The sequence below is a fragment of the Salmo trutta genome, chromosome 13 (genome assembly GCF_901001165.1).
Source record: "Salmo trutta chromosome 13, fSalTru1.1, whole genome shotgun sequence".
In the NCBI taxonomy this organism is placed as follows: domain Eukaryota; kingdom Metazoa; phylum Chordata; class Actinopteri; order Salmoniformes; family Salmonidae; genus Salmo; species Salmo trutta.
The window spans coordinates 38,261,311-38,279,133 of record NC_042969.1 but is presented as its reverse complement, the minus strand read 5'-3'; the positions used below and the strand labels follow the sequence as shown (position 1 = coordinate 38,279,133).

General features: G+C 44.4%; 1 long non-coding RNA gene across 1 annotated transcript; it reads left to right on the top strand.

The window, feature by feature from the left end:
* Nucleotides 1-2,363: 2,363 nt before the first annotated feature.
* On the top strand, nucleotides 2,364-3,632 carry LOC115205761 (uncharacterized). The gene is made up of 2 exons (XR_003880672.1): nucleotides 2,364-2,511; nucleotides 2,854-3,632. It is a non-coding gene; the product is annotated as an uncharacterized LOC115205761 (long non-coding RNA).
* The last annotated feature ends 14,191 nt before the right edge of the window (nucleotides 3,633-17,823 follow it).

Below are 17,823 nucleotides of genomic sequence, written 5' to 3'. Positions count from 1 at the left end.
AGCCTCACATTGATTAACAACACGCTTCATGAGTCATATGATGTTATACTGCCCTCAGGTATCAGGCTGTGCAATCACACAGGATGCATCCCAAATGGCGCCCTGCTCCTTATAAAGTGCACCCTATGAGCCGTGGCCAACAGTAGTGCCCTATATAGGTAAACAGGTGCCCTTTGGGACGTAATCACATTGACTTATTCAACAGTGGTCTGTGGCACTAAAACAGATTCAACATTCCCTCATACTTCTCCGCTATGCAATCTGGTTTCCGAGCTGGTCATGGGTGTACCTCAGCCATGCTCAAGGTCCTAAACGATATCATAACCGCCATCGATAAAAGACAATACTGTGCAGCCGTATTCATCAACCTGGCCAAGGCTTTCGACTCTGTCAATCACCACATTCTTATCGGCAGACTCAACATCCTTGGTTTCTCAAATGACTGCCTCGCCTGGTTCACTAACTACTTCTCAGACAGAGTTCAGTGTGTCAAATCGGAGGGCCTGTTGTCTGGACCTCTGGCAGTCTCTATGGGGGTGGCACAGGGTTCAATTCTCGGGCCGACTCTCTTCTCTGTATACATCAATGATGTCGCTCTTGCTGCTGGTGATTCTCTGATCCACCTCTATGCAGACGACACCATTCTGTATACTTCTGGCCTTTCTTTGGACACTGTTAACTAACCTCCAAAGAAACTTCAATGCCATACAACTCTCCTTCCGTGGCCTCCAAATGCTCTTAAATGCAAGAAAAACTAAATGCATGCTCTTCAACCGATCGCTGCCCGCACCTGCCCGCATGTCCAGCATCACTACTCTGGACGGTTCTGACTTAGAATATGTGGACAAGTACAAATACCTAGGAGTCTTGTTAGACTGTAAACTCGCCTTCCAGACTCACATTAAGCATCTCCAATCCAAAATCAAATCTAGCATCGGCTTCCTATATCGCAACGAAGCATCCTTCACTCATGCTGCCAAACATACCCTCGTAAAACTGACTATCCTACCGATCCTCGACTTCGGCGATGTCATTTATAAAATAGCCTCCAACACTCTACTCAGCAAATTGGATGCAGTCTATCACAGTGCCATCCATTTTGTCACCAAAGCCCCATATACTACCTACCACTGCGACTTGTATGCTCTCATTGGCTGGCCCTCGCTTCATATTCGTCGCCAAACCCACTGGCTCCAGGTCATCTATAAGTCTTTGCTAGGTAAAGCTCCGCCTTATCTCAGCTCACTGGTCACCATAGCAGCTCCCACCCGTAGCAGGCGCTCCAGCAGGTATATTTCACTGGTCACCCCCAAAGCCAATTCCTCCTCAGTTCTCTGCTGCCAATGACTGGAACGAACTGCAAAAATCTCTAAAGCTGGAGAATCATATCTCCCTCACTAACTTTAAGCACCAGCTGTCAGAGCAGCTCACAGATCACCGCACCTGTACATAGCTCATCTGTAAATAGCCCTCCCAACTACCTCATCCTCATACTGTTATTTATTTATTTTGCTCCTTTGCACCCCAGTATCTCAACTTGCACATTCATCTTCTGCACATCTATCACTCCATTGTTTAAATGCTAAATATTAATTATTTTGCCACTATGGCCTATTTATTGCCTTACCTCCCTTATTCTACCTCGTTTGCACACACTGTATATATACTTTTTTTCCTATTGTATAATTGACTGTATGTTTGTTTATTTCATGTGTAACTCTGTGTTGTTGTTTGTGTCGCACTGCTTTGATTTATCATGGCCAGGTTGCAGTTGTAAATGAGAACTTGTTCTCAACTGGCCTACCTGGTTAAATAAAGGTGAAATAACAAAAAAAAGATTTTTTAAAAATCAGAGAGCTCCTCAGAATCATAGGAAAGACTATCTGATGTGGACGTTACAAGGCAGCTGTTACGTAAGGGAAAGTCTTGACGTACGTTCAGATACCCGCAAGTAAAGTTAATTACCGTCACAAACGTTTAATGTTGAAAGTCTTCTTCTACTATATTCTGTTCCTCTAATAATGGAATGCCCCTAAATTCAAACAACATGTTCAGGCTACGTACTAGCAGCTTGCTATTCCACAATGAAAAAGTTACGCCCTCAGAAATGACCATATTTTTAGAGGACAGTCCAGTAATGTCAAAGTGGCGAGGTCACCATTCCGTTCCCCTCCCTTAGTCCCCGGTGCTCTTTGAAAGAAAGAAAATTCCTCTCTAGGGTGAGCACAGGCCGTCTCTCTCTCTCTCTCTTCTCCCTCCCTCCCTCCCTCCCTCCCTCTCTCTCTCTCTTCTCTCTCTCTCTCTTCTCCCTCCCTCCCTCTCTCTCTCTCTTCTCCCTCCCTCTCTCTTCTCCCTCTCTCTCTCTTTCTCTCTCTCTCTCTGACCCAATGTGATGTAGACAAGTCTACCACTTGTTGACAGGGGTCTGGCCCATGCGGCTACCCACCTCTTTCTTAATGGTATCCTGTGTAAGGCCTGGGAGACCAAGCCAGCTCTCTGAACACTGTATGGGTATGTATGTGATTCTGTGAACTGATTATATTCTGCTCTGTTTGTGTCTGTTGGTCGTCTGCTCTGTTACTGTTGAAAACGTCTGATTAGAATGTTAATGTAATTCATTAGCTGTTTTCAATTGTATTTCTACATCCTGGGTATTTCTGAAGCAACATACCAGTTCAACCAGAGTGGGCGTTGTATTTATAACATGCATCATTGTAAATCCTGACTGCGAAAACTCAAAGGCTTCAGGCTTTAGTTGAACCAACTAATCAAAGTTAGTCATTCAAACTCAAACCAGATGTTTGCATGTGATTCAAACAGCAGAGGTTAACTAACCTATTCATGTCAATGCAGAACAGTGGACTTCTTCTACCCGGCACCTATACCTCCACAACTAGTACGCACACCTGCGTTTTGTCTGGAGCTTTTCTTTTCTCCTCTCCCTGCGGTCACATTACTTATGGGAACAAAGAGAAAGCAGTACGGTGGTGGACAGATGGCCCAAATCACACCCTTTCCCCCTATATACAGACAGAAGTGCACTACGTTTGACCAGAGACCTGTAAGTGGACTAAAAGGAATAAAGGATGCCATTTGGGACAAAATAAACAGGCTGGTCTGATGAATAGGATCTGTTCCACTGTGTTATCTGTCTCTATCAGTAATACATTATGAAGAGGATCTGTTCCACTGTGTTATCTGTCTCTATCAGTAATACATTATGAAGAGGTTCTGTTCCACTGTGTTATCTGTCTCTATCAGTAATACATTATGAAGAGGATCTGTTCCACTGTGTTATCTGTCTCTATCAGTAATACATTATGAAGAGGTTCTGTTCCACTGTGTTATCTGTCTCTATCAGTAATACATTATGAAGAGGTTCTGTTCCACTGTGTTATCTGTCTCTATTAGTAATACATTATGAAGAGGATCTGTTCCACTGTGTTATCTGTCTCTATCAGTAATACATTATGAAGAGGATTTGTTCCACTGTGTTATCTGTCTCTATCAGTAATACATTATGAAGAGGATCTGTTCCACTGTGTTATCTGTCTCTATCAGTAATACATTATGAAGAGGATCTGTTCCATTGTGTTATCTGTCTCTATCAGTAATACATTATGAAGAGATTCTGTTCCACTGTGTTATCTGTCTTTATCAGTAATACATTATGAAGAGGTTCTGTTCAATAAGGAGCCAGACTGATCTGAAAACATTCCTGTGTATCATCAGATGATGAAACTATTTAAACCAGCCTGGTCACTAGAAATAGACTTCGATCTCAGACGATTAGAATAGAACCATGTGAAATTTCGATATATATGCCTTCCTCGGTGCTCACAAAAAAAATGAAAAACAATTGCCCAGTACCCGCGAGCAACTGCAGCCCTTCATGATGAGCTCAGAGTTCTTGTTGCTGTTGTTTCAACGTTGCCCATCCCTGTTCTAGATGGAACATCTGCCTGTCTGGGTCTGAGACTCTGTCATCATCCTCACTGATGATTTTCACAACGTGCCTGTGGGTTACTGCGTAATGTGCTGGTATGATTCAGATCAGGTGTGTGTGTGTGTGTGTGTGTGTGTGTGTGTGTGTGTGTGTGTGTGTGTGTGTGTGTGTGTGTGTGTGTGTGTGTGTGTGTGTGTGTGTGTGTGTGTGTTCAGACGCACCTATAGTAACAGTCAAAAGTTTTAGAACACCTACTCATTCAATGTTTTTTATTTTATTTTTACTATTTTCTACATTGGTGGTTGAGAGAATGCTAAGATTGTGCAACGTTGTCATCAAGGTAAAAATTGGCTACTTTGAAGAATCTAAAATCTAAAATATATTTGGATTTTTTTAACACTTTTTAACATGATTCCATATGTGTTATTTCATAGTTATGTCTTCACTATTATTCTACAATGTAGAAAATAGTAAAAAATAAAGAAAAACCCTTCAATGAGGAGGTGAGACCAAACTTTTGACTGGTACTGTAGGTCGTGTTCTTCACCTCTCCACTCCTTGGACTGCAGACGTGTCCTCACCGCAGATGCCTGAAGAAGATACGCACACGTTACACACAGACACACACTCCTATATGACATCACTGTCTCTTCCCATCATCCTTCTCCCTCTTTCTCCTCCCTAACCCCTCCAGCCCTCTTTCCTTTCTTCCCCCTTGCCCTAGTCGTGTACCTCGCACCCAGGAGGCACTTGGCCCAGATCCTCAAACAGGATATCAACATCCAAACCAACCAACCAACCAGCCAGCCACTAAGCAGCTAGAAGAAGATTTCGTTTTATTGTAATGTAGGCTATGACTGTGTACCAAATGGCCCCCCTGTTCCCTATGGGCCCTGGTCCAAAGTATTGCACTACATAAGGAATAGGTGGTGAACTCATTAGGGTTGATAGGGTTCATAGGTTAGATCATCCATGGTGTTTGTAATCTGCTTTGTGGGTATTTGATGTTTTCACTGATCATCTGCTCAACATATGGTCATCAAACAAAAGCCTTGAATATTTTACAATAAGCAGACAAGGGATTGTTCCCATGACACACATGTTGATGGATTGGTTTAGAGTGTTTTTTTTTCTTCTTCTCTCCAATGCTCACTTTAAATGGCTAGGATGGAAGATAACCCTCATCCACTACCAATCTGGAGGCTATAGCAGCCACCTGGGTGATGATGCCTCAGAAAACCATTTAATATCAGAAATATCACCACTTAGTTGGTGAAGTTTCCCCTAGATGCTGATCTAAGGTCATTTCTCCCTATTCTTTCATTCACCCGTAGCGTTTTGTGCTTAAAGATGACTTGCTTGAAGATGACTTGTTCCTTGGACCCACTGGTTCTGTCTGAGAGATCTGTGTTCGACTACTCTGACCTAAGACCCACTGGGTTTGTCTGAGAGATCTGTGTTTGACTACTCTGACCTAAGACCCACTGGGTTTGTCTGAGAGATCTGTGTTTGACTACTCTGACCTAAGACCCACTGGGTTTGTCTGAGAGATCTGTGTTTGACTACTCTGACCTAAGACCCACTGGGTTTGTCTGAGAGATCTGTGTTCGACTACTCTGACCTAAGACCCACTGGTTCTGTCTGAGAGATCTGTGTTTGAATACTCTGACCTAAGACCCACTGGGTTTGTCTGAGAGATCTGTGTTTGAATACTCTGACCTAAGACCCACTGGGTTTGTCTCAGGGAGGATGGAATGTGGAATGAAGGGTTGTATGATAAATGACCATATTAGGCTTTAGTTAGTAGCATGGGGTAACACGAGGAATCTCTCACTACACACATCAGTTCCAATGAAATACACTCATCTCAAATACCAGCACTCTCACCAAATAACACACTGTCTCACCGTGTGCTGTGTGTGTGTGCGTGCGTGCGTGCGTGCGTGTGTGTGTGTGTGTGTTGTCAATAGACAATACATGCTTCAACAAGCTGGCTACAAAGTCCGATTCTCCTCTCTGTTTCTCTCTCCTTCGTTCTCTCTATCTACTCTTCTTTTAGTTCTCTGTTGCCTCCTCTGTTGCCTTCTCTGTTGTCTTCTCTGTTGTCTTCTCTGTTGCCTTCTCTGTTGCCTTCTCTGTTGCCTTCTCTGTTGTCTTCTCTGTTGCCTTCTCTGTTGCCTTCTCTGTTGCCTTCACTGTTGCCTTCTCTGTTGCCTCCTCTGTTGCCTCCTCTGTTGCCTTCTCTGTTGCCTTCTCTGTTGCCTTCTCTGTTGCCTTCTCTGTTGCCTCCTCTGTTGCCTTCTCTGTTGCCTTCTCTGTTGCCTTCTCTGTTGTCTTCTCTGTTGCCTTCTCTGTTGCCTTCTCTGTTGCCTTCTCTGTTGTCTGTTGTCTTCTCTGTTGTCTTCTCTGTTGCCTTCTATGTTGCCTTCTCTGTTGCCTTCTCTGTTGCCTTCTCTGTTGCCTTCTCTGTTGTCTTCTCTGTTGTCTTCTCTGTTGCCTTCTCTGTTGCCTTCTCTGTTGTCTTCTCTGTTGCCTTCTATGGTGCCTTCTCTGTTGCCTTCTCTGTTGCCTTCTCTGTTGTCTTCTCTGTTGTCTTCTCTGTTGTCTTCTCTGTTGCCTTCTCTGTTGCCTTCTCTGTTGCCTTCTCTGTTGCCTTCTCTGTTGCCTTCTCCCATCCCACCCAGTTTATTAGTGCTTCTAAAGACCACAGATGTTCCCCAGCCAACCACCACATCATTTCAGCAGAGAAAACAGAGCAGCAGCAGAAATGGCCTTGACTATGTAGCCCTGCTGTTCAGCTCTCTGCTCTATTCCCCTGAAGTCACACAGCCAGTCAGTCAGACAGCCAGACAGTCAGCCAGTCAGCCAGCCATTCAGTCAGTCAGTCAGTCAGCTAGTCAGACAGTCAGACAGTCAGTCAGTCAGCCAGCCAGTCAGCCAGTCTGTCAGTCAGTCAGTCAGCTAAAAGCTCAAAACTAAGCACCCAGTAGCTCGACAGGTCTTTCTATGCATAATCTTAGGGGTGCATCCCAAATGCCATCCATGGTGCACTATGGGTCCTGGTCAAAAGTAGTGCACTTTATAGGGAATAGAGTGTCATTTGGGATGCACACAGAGAGGGTTTTTATTTAATTGGTTTTGATGTAATCTCCCTCAGAGCTATGTGGTTGTCTGTGTCAGAGATTCACCCACACGAACACAGCGTCTTTCAGAGAAAAGTTACCACAGAAATACTGTAGCTGTTCATCATCTGGTGGGAGAATGACACGTACACTACCGGTCAAAAGTTTTAGAACACCTACTCATTCAATGGTTTTTATTTAATTTTTTACTATTTTCTACATTGTAGAATAATAGTGAAGACATCAAAACTTTGAAATAACACATATGGAATCATGTAGTAACCAAGAAAGTGTTAAACAGCCACCCTTTGCCTTGATGACAGCTTTGCACACTCATGACATTCTGTCAACCAGCTTCACCTGGAGTACTTTTCCAACAGTCTTGTAGGAGTTCCCACATATGCAGATAACTTGTTGGCTGCTTTTCCTTCACTCCGCGGTCCGACCATCTCAATTTGGTTGAGATCAGGGGATTGTGGAGGCCAGGTCATCTGATGCAGCACTCCATCACTCTCCTTCTTGGTAAAATAGTCCTTGCACAGCCTGGAGGTGTGTTGGGTCATTGTCCTGTTGAAAAACAAGATGCCATGGCGTATCGCTGCAGAATGCTGTGGTAGCCATGCTGGTTAAGTGTGCGCTGAATTCTAAATAAATCCAGCAAAGCACCCCCACACCATAACACCTCCTCCTCCATGCTTTACGGTGGAATATATACATGCTAAGATAATCCGTTCACCCACACCACATCTCACAAAGACATGGTAGTTGGAACCAAAAATCTCACATTTGGACTCCAGACCAAATGTCACGACTTCCGCCGAAGTCGGTCCCTCTCCTTGTTCGGGCGGCGTTCGGTGGTCGACGTCACCGGCTTTCTAGCCATCGCCGATCCACTTTTCATTTTCCATTTGTTTTGTCTTTGTCTTACACACCTGGTTTCAATTCCCCAATTACTTGTTCATTATTAAACCCTCTGTTCCCCATGTTTGTTTGTGAGTGATTGTTTATCTGTTCATGCATGCGCACATTAGGCTGGTTACACTGGGTTGTGTTTAACCCTTATTTGTATTTCGTGTTAGTTTGTTCCGTGTGCTTTTGGGTCGCCAAATAAAAGGCTCCGTTTTGCTACCAACTATCTGCTCTCCTGCACCTGACTTCCTACAGGTCTTCACACATACCATTACACCAAATTACACATTTCCATCGGTCTAATGTTGATTGCTCGTGTTTCTTGGCCCAAGCAAGTCTCTTTCATATTGTTGTCCTTTAGTAGTGGTTTCTTTGGAGCAATTCGACCATGAAGGCCTGATTCACACGGTCTCCTCTGAACAGTTGATGTTGAGATGTGTCTGTTACTTGAGCTCTGTGAAGCATTTATTTGGGCTGCAATTTCTGAGGCTGGTAACTCTAATGAACTTATCCTCTGCAGCAGAGGTAACTCTGGGTCTTCCATTCCTTTGGCGGTCCTCATGAGAGCCAGTGACATCATAGCGCTTGATGGTTTTTGCAACTGCACTTGAAGAAACTTTCAAAGTTCTTGAAATTTTCCGGATTGACTGACCTTCATGTCTTAAAGTTATGATGGACTGTTGTTTCTCTTTGCTTATTTGAGCTGTTCTTGCCATAATATGGACTTGGTCTTTTACCAAATAGGGCAATCTTCTGAATACCCCCCTACCTTGTCACAACACAACTGATTGGCTCAAACGCATTAAGAAGGAAAGAAATTCCAACTTTAGCTTTTAAGAAGGCAGACCTTGTCACGTCTACTCCCTTTCTGGCGCTCGAAGTCGCAAGTTTACTCAGCATTACTCACACCTGCCACCGTTGTAACGCACATCTGTGATTCATGAGACTAACCTGGACTCCATCACCTTCCCGATTTCCTCCCCTATATCTGTCACACTCTGTAGTTCTTTCCCCAGGTGTTATTGATTATGTTACTGTGTTTCATGTCTGTACGCTACTCGTGTTTCCTGTTTTGTTCCATGTTTCATTTATTATTAAATTCACTCCCTGTACTTGCTTCCCAACTCCCAGCGTACAGTACACGTTACAGAATAATGCCTCACCAAAGGGAAGCAACAGGGATTATTTTTTTACTGGTGACGACGGTTCCTAGTGCCGCTGCCGAAGCAACCGGGAATGCCTCAGCTGGCTCATCAGGCTTCCATGCCTCAGCTGGCTCGACAGGTTCCCACGCCTCAGCAGAAGCAACCGGCCAGTTCCTAGTCCTCGGGACTGTCCCTCTGGTCGGCGTCATCCTGCGGTTGGAGCCGCGTGTCAGGGAGAGGGTACTGTCACGTCTACTCCCGCTTCCCATCTCCGGGGCTCGACGTCGCAAGTTTACTCATCATTACACACACCTGCCACCATCGTTACGCACACCTGCACTTCATGAGACTCACCTGGACTCCATCACCTTCCTGATTTCCTCCCCTATATCTGTCACGCCCTTTGTTCTTTCCCAAGGCGATATTGATGTTACATGTCGGTACGCAACTCGTGTTTCTAGTTTTGTTCCATGTTTAATTTATTATTACAGTTTTTCTCAATCGCTTTGGCTAATTTTTTGAAACAGTCTTAACATTCTCTAAACTGTAAGTGCAATTGTCACAACTGTTTAATGGGACATCACAACGCTATTGCATGTCTGCAAAAATTTTGTAACTCACCCAAAACATTTAATTCATGTTTCAAAACCAATTTATTGTGTCAGTAAATTGGCCAATGCCACCAAAATAGGAGTGTCAGGTAGCCTAGTGGTTAGAGCGTTGGGCCAGCAACCGAAAGGTTGCTAGATCAAATCCCTGAGCCGACAAGGTAAAAATCTGTTGTTCTGCCCCTGAACAAAGCAGTTAACCCACTGTTCCTAGGCTGTCATTGTAAATAAGAATTTGTCTTTAACTGACTTGCCTAGTTAAATAAAGGTAAAAAAAATTCAAAAATAGTGCCACAATCCCTGCATTCTTCAGGTAATACCTGTGAACAGTTCTATTAGATTTAATAGTTTGCTTCCACTGTCCCACATCCCAGCCAGTCATTTAATCTCCCATTTTAAGTTTTTGTCATCGTGTGAGCCGTCCTTGTCAAAATGTTTAGATGTTTATTCACCATGGCAGTCGACCCTGGAAATGTTTTATGTACACATTTCAGTTTTGTTCTACAGTTGACACTGACTGCTTACTCTGCTATACCAGAAGGTCAGTTGTTTCTAGCTGAATGCTATTGTGTATCACATTGAGCTTTTTAGATACCGATTTCAACAGTAGGTCAAAGTTTACTGGGAAAAGTCAATACTGTACTAGACAGAAAAAGGATATGCACATTTGTATGTATACAGTACATTTATTTTTGTAGCAATGTGTTACATGTAAACAGAAAATTCACATTTGCATGTCCATTTTTACATATTTCTTACATGAAAATTTGTCACAAAATGACATCCATGCAACAAAAAACTAAAAAACCTGCAACAATGATAAAACCTGCGGTAGTTCTGTAAAAAACAATAAATTGTACCTCCTCACAGTACGTAACACTACAAGTTCCCATCTTCTTGGTGGACATCCTGTCACTCTTGTTGGTCAGGCCATAGATTTTTGATGTTTTCCCTTGCGAAGCACCAGGGAGAACAAATCCTTGCGTGGCGCAACCATCCCCTGCAATGATCACCTGTGATGTCCTCACAAGCAGCATTCATGGCATCGAACAGAGACATCTGATCTTGTGCCCGATAGTCATATACTTTCCACCAAAAATCTCTTCTATCGGATTCAGGAATGGGGAGGATGGTGGAAGGAACTCCATTGTTATCCTTTCTCGAGCAGCAAACCATTCCCTAACGATGTTGGTTCGTTGGAACCTGACATTATCCAGTACAATGACATAATTTGGCAAATCTGGTCTAACTAAACCTCTTTGATGTTCTGGTGTTATGTCTCTGTAAAGTGTATTTAGGAAGGCCAGGAGAAGTTGGTTATAGGGCCCAATGTGTGGAATATGTGTGCTCACACCATTCTCAGAAATGGCAGCACACATTGTAACATTGCCCCTACGTTGGCCTGCTGTGCCAATTGTGGCTCGGTGTCCAATGAGATTGCGGACACGTCTCCTGCCTTTGGCCAGATTGAACCCAGCCTCATCCAACAAAAACAAGAATGTGGGTCATTTCATGTCCTTCCAGCTCCATCATTCTCTACATAGTAACACAGAAACTAAATATAAAGTTAGTTTTACATAGCCTATTCTGGAATCAGACAATTTAGTAAAGTAGAAATGTTTTCTGTTCTTATGGTTATCTTCAACTTCAAGAAGTATATACAGGCATCATTGAAGTACAGTAAAACTCCTTGTACAATATACCATGTTCACACCAGTGATTTACCTGGACATACTGGTACCACAGCTCCTACCTGGAAATATTGGTACCTCCGCTCCTACCAGGACATACTGGTACCGCAGCTCCTACCTGGAAATATTGGTACCTCCGCTCCTACCAGGACATACTGGTACCACAGCTCCTACCTGGAAATATTGGTACCTCCACTCCTACCAGGACATACTGGTACCGCAGCTCCTACCAGGACATACTGGTACCGCAGCTCCTACCAGGACATACTGGTACCGCAGCTCCTTCACTCCGTCACTATTCCTCTCAAATGATTTTTTATTTTTATTTTTGTTTTTCAAAACTCTAAAACTGTCTATAGTGGAAATGCTGACAGAATTGATATTTGCGAAGATATTGTTTTTATTTATGATTACACTTCGGATCTCTTGGCCTGATGGAATTGTTGGCTATGACCATGTTGTTGGCTATGACCCTGTTGTTGGCTATGTGTCACGTTCTGACCTTAGAATGAGGTCCTTTTACCATAGTAGATTGGTCAGGGCGTGACAGGGGGGTGTTTTTGTCTATGTATTTTGGGTTTTCTGTTTTCTATGTGGGTTGTCTAGATTGTCGTTCTATGTTGTATTTTCTATGTTGTGGCCGGGTATGGTTTCCAATCAGAGGCAGGTGTTTTTCATTGTCTCTGATTGTAAGCCATACGTAGGCAGCCTGTTTTTCATGGGGTTTTGTGGGTGGTTGTTTTCCATTGTAGTCTATGTACCTGACGGGACTGTTGGTCGTTTTTGTAATTTTGTCGTGTCTTCATTAAAAGTAAATATGAGCACTTCACACGCTGCATTTTGGTCTCCTTTAGACGACCCTTATTACAGAACCACCCACCATGATTGGATCAAGCGGCGTGCCCGGGTAGATATGGACACCTGGTCAGTGGAAGAATGGTGGGAAAGGAGAAACTTGTAGTTTGGCTGGGCAAGGGTTGAGGCCTGAGTCAACTACTCGTGCTTTTTGTAGCGAGCATGTGCCTGCCTCTCGCACTCTCTCTCCAGTGCGCCTCCGTAGCACAGTATGTCCTGTGCCTATTCCTCGAGCTCTTCCTCTAGTGCGCGTCCATAACCCGGTACGGCCAGTGCCTGCTGTGAGCACTCGGCCCTTAGTGTGTCTCCCCAGTCCGGTGAGACCGATTCCTGCTCCTCGTAAAAAGCCCCCAGTGATAGTCGATGGTCTGACGCCCGTAAGGATGATCCTTGGCGAGGAACCTATTGAAATGATCCATGGCATGGAGTCAGTAGCAACGGTCATAAGTCCGGAACCGATGATGACGCCTTCTAGTCCGGAGCCTTCGGCGACGCTGTTCCGTCCGGAGCCTCCAGCGACACTTCTCAGCCCAGAGCCTCCGGTAACACTCCTTAGCCCGAGGCCTCCAGCGACGCCTCGCAGCCCAGAGCCTTCAGCGGTGGTCTGCAGCCCAGAGCCTTCAGCGGTGGTCTGCAGCCCAGAGCCTTCAGCTGCGGTCTGCAGCCCAGAGCCTTCAGCGGCGGTCTGCAGCCCAGAGCCTTCAGCGGCGGTGTGCAGCCCAGAGCCTTCAGCGGCGGTGTGCAGCCCAGAGCCTTCAGCGGCGGTCTGCAGCCCAGAGCCTTCAGCGGTGGTCTGCAGCCCAGAGCCTTCAGCGGCGGCTTGGAGGTTGGAACCTCCAGGAGTGGTCTACAGTACAGTGATTCCGGTAAGGATCTACAATCCGATTCCTCCAATAATGATCTACAGGCTTATGCTACAGAAGCAGAGAAATCTACGGGCGGAATGGAGGTTTCGCCCTAAGCCAGAGCCACCTCCGTTGCTGGAGGATCGGGAGAAGAGGAAGGTTCTGGGAGTTGCATATGAGCCGCCATAGACTGTTGTCACCCTCCCTGCCCTTCCTTTGTGTTTGGGGTTGTTGTTGGTTTTTTTGGTTTAGGTGCAGTCGGGAGTCTGCACCTTTGCGGGGGGGGGGGGGGTACTGTCATCTTCTGACCTTAGAATGAGGTCATTTTTCCATAGTAGATTGGTCAGGGCGTGACAGGGGGGTGTTTTTGTCTCTGTATTTTGTGTTTTCTGTTTTCTATGTGGGTTGTCTAGATTGTCGTTCTATGTTGTATTTTCTATGTTGTGGCCGGGAATGGTTTCCAATCAGAGGCAGGTGTTTTTCGTTGTCTCTGATTGTAAGCCATACTTAGGCAGCCTGTTTTTCATGGGGTTTTGTAGGTGGTTGTTTTCTGTTCTAGTCTAAGTACCTGACGGGACTATTACACTATGACCACGTTGTTGGCTATGACCACGTTGTTAGCTATGACCATGTTGAAAATGTCTTGTTCTTGCTGATGGCTGAATACTGCTGCTCTGCTACCAGCATGAGGTCGTTGTGCAGTCCTATAAATGACATGTAGAATTCACGAATAGATCACGGTACAGATAGTACATTGTATTAAAATTGTGCTGTATCACTGTAAATTCTTCATACATATCTTACGGTACATTGTGATTTTCAGACTTGCATTTACCTTTACAATAGTTGCTGTATTGTTGTGAATGAAATGCTGTAACAAAAGTAAAGGACGAGTACATATTTGCATGTTTTCCCTACGGAATGTTTGCACAATTGATGACACTGTAGACCTGTTTTACATTTGGCTGTACTCTCCGACCAGCCTCTTCCATTGTCAGACCATGGTTTATGACACTGTGAAACTGTTTACAATAAGGCTGTACTCTACGACCAGCCTCTTCCATTGTAAGACCATGGTTTATGACACTGTGGACCTGTTTACATTAGGCTGTACTCTCCAACCAGTCTCTTCCATTGTCAGATCATGGTTTATGACACTGTGAAACTGTTTACAATAAGGCTGTACTCTACGACCAGCCTCTTCCATTGTAAGACCATGGTTTATGACACGGTCCACAATTGTGGCTCTGATTTCATCAGGGACTCTTATTCTTTGCCTTCTACCTCTTCCTCTATGTCCCCCCCCCCACCACCACCACCCCCACCCCCAACACCACCACCACCACCCCTAACACCACCACCACCCCACCACCCCCACACATTCTGACACATCTTCCTCTATTATGTCTTCCCCTAACACCACCACCACCACCACCCCCACACATTCTGACACATCTTCCTCTATTATGTCTTCCCCTAACACCACCACCACCACCCCTAACACCACCACCACCACCCCCACCACCACCATCACCCCCACGCATTCTGACACATCTTCCTCTGTCTTCCCCTAACACCACAACCACCACCACCACCGTCATCACCCCTAACGCCACCACCCCCACCACCCCCAACACCCCCAACACCACCACCACGCATTCTGACACATCTTCCTCTGTCTCCCCCGAACACCACCACCCCCACCACCCCTAACACCCCCACCACCCCCACGCATTCTGACACATCTTCCTCTATTATGTCTTCCCCTAACACCACCACCACCACCCCCACCCCTAACACCACCACCACCACCCCCACCACCCCCACGCATTCTGACACATCTTCCTCTATTATGTCTTCCCCCAACACCACCACCACCCCCACCACCACCACGCATTCTGACTCATCTTCTTATTTCTCTTCCACGAGCATGTAGCTGCTGTTCAGGGTTGTGATGTTTCTCCATGTTCAAAAATGATTGTGCTATGGGAAAGCTCCACATATATGCTTCCAAACTTGATTGGTTGATTGGTAAGATTGTGATTCCTAATTCATTACTATGTCACCTGGCAGGTAATTTGCCAATTTAGCAGACATCACAAACATTCCATGCCATAGATATTTATGGAATATACATGTATGTCTGACTGATTTTGATAAAATAAAAGCTTCTATGGTCAGGATGTGACAAATATAAAAATGTATTTTGATTTATTTAACACTTTTTTTGGTTACTACATGATGCCATATGTGTTATTTCATAGTTTTGAAGTCTTCACTATTATTCTACAATGTAGAAAATAGTCAAAATAAAGAAAAACCCTTGAATGAGTAGGTGTTCTAAAACTTTTGTGTTTGTGTGTGTTTAGTCTGCTTCTACCAGCAGAAAGGGACTTGCGGTCTGAAATAGGAGATAAAACAGCTTAAGTTTGTTCCTCTTTGGTGAGCGTTCATCCCTCTCTGACATCATGGTTCCGTTAGCACACAATTGGCTGGCGCTGGCCGGGTCTAACTGGGCATGACCAGGTGCTTATATCAACAGGATATGATGTATCCTCCGCTACATAACATTTAATGACACTGCAAGGGATATTTAGCTTTTATATTTTCTTCACTCACACATTTTACATTTCTGTAAGAGTCAACAACATCGAAGCAATGACAGATTTGTAGTAACAAGCTGTAGAAATAGTATGAGAGAGAGAGAGAGAGACTGTAGTGGGTCATTATGCCAGTGGTATGTCATTGTTAGGCAGACCACCGCCTGGTATTAACAGCATAGTGCCTCTGCTTCACAAAATACTGCTGAGCTGCAGTCACAGGTTACGTCCCAAACGGAACCCTATTCCCTACATTGGTCACTGCCTTTGACCACCGCCCATAGGGTTCTGGCCTAAGGTAAGTCCCTATTTAGGGAGAAGGATGCTATTTGGGATGCAGTCCCTGTAGTCAGAGCCTAGCCCACTGTGGAGATCAGACCAACAGCTCCATATCAAAACACAGAGAGGACAGAGAGAGGAGATAGGACAGAGAGAGGAGAGAGGACAGAGAGAGGAAATAGGACATAGTGTTGACACAGTGAAAGCAGCTTGATGACAGAACTCAGAAACCCACACAGTGACAGGCTGCAGGCTGGCAGCTCAGCATTATCAGTTGATTTGATGTGAGATCCTTTGCTCATTCTAATGAATGATGTGTGAAAAGACCAGTGAAATCATAGCACAGTGGGAGTTCTGTAAAATAGTAGGTGGAAAGGATGAGATCCATTCTGTTCTACTTCATATCGCACAATGACATTTTTTTATAGTAAGTGTGAGAAAAACAAGAGCAAGGCGATATAATGGAGGCTGTTTATGTGTTTCAGCATGAGGCCTTTCTAAAGACCAGTCATGTTTCAAATGTATTAAACAGCAGGTGGAAAGCCTTGATCCAGTCTCATAAATCATCATTTATATAGAGCAAATAAACATTTATCATGCACTGACAGGTTAACATTATAAACAATCAGAAGTCTCATGGTTGTCACGCCAACATGTATTAACAGGTTCATTTACGTCATTTAGCAGACGCTCTTATCCAGAGCGACTTACAGTAGTGAATGCATACATTTCATACATATCATACATTTTTTTTCTCCGTACTGGTCCCCCGTGGGAATCAAACCCACAACCATGGCGTTGCAAACACCATGCTCTACCAACTGAGCCACACAGGACCACGTTGTAAACCATCAGAAGTCTCATGGTTGTCATGCCAACATGTATTGACAGGTTCACATTATAAACCATCAGAAGTCTCGTGGTTGTCATGCCAACATGTATTGACAGCTTCATATTATAAACCATCAGAGGTCTCGTGGTTGTCACGCCAACATGTATTGACAGGTTCACATTATAAACCATCAGAAGTCTTGTGGTTGTCATGCCAACATGTATTGACAGGTTCACATTATAAACCATCAGAAGTCTCGTAGTTGTCATGCCAACATGTATTGACAGGATCACATTAACAACCATCAGAAGTCTCGTGGTTGTCACGCCAACATGTACTGACCGGTTCACATTATAAACCATCAGAAGTCTCGTGGTTGTCATGCCAACATGTACTGACCGGTTCACATTATAAACCATCAGAAGTCTCGTGGTTGTCATGCCAACATGTATTGACAGGTTCACATTATAAACCATCAGAAGTCTCGTGGTTGTCATGCCAACATGTATTGACAGGTTCACATTATAAACCATCAGAAGTCTCGTGGTTGTCACGCCAACATGTATTGACAGGTTCACATTAACAACCATCAGAAGTCTCGTGGTTGTCACGCCAACATGTACTGACAGGTTCACATTATAAACCATCAGAAGTCTCGTGGTTGTCACGCCAACATGTATTGACAGGTTCACATTATAAACCATCAGAAGTCTCGTGGTTGTCACGCCAACATGTATTGACAGGTTCACATTATAAACCATCAGAAGTCTCGTGGTTGTCACGCCAACATGTACTGACAGGTTCACATTATAAACCATCAGAAGTCTCGTGGTTGTCACGCCAACATGTACTGACAGGTTCACATTATAAACCATCAGAAGTCTCGTGGTTGTCACGCCAACATATACTGACAGGTTCACATTATAAACCATCAGAAGTCTCGTGGTTGTCACGCCAACATGTACTGACAGGTTAACATTATAAACCATCA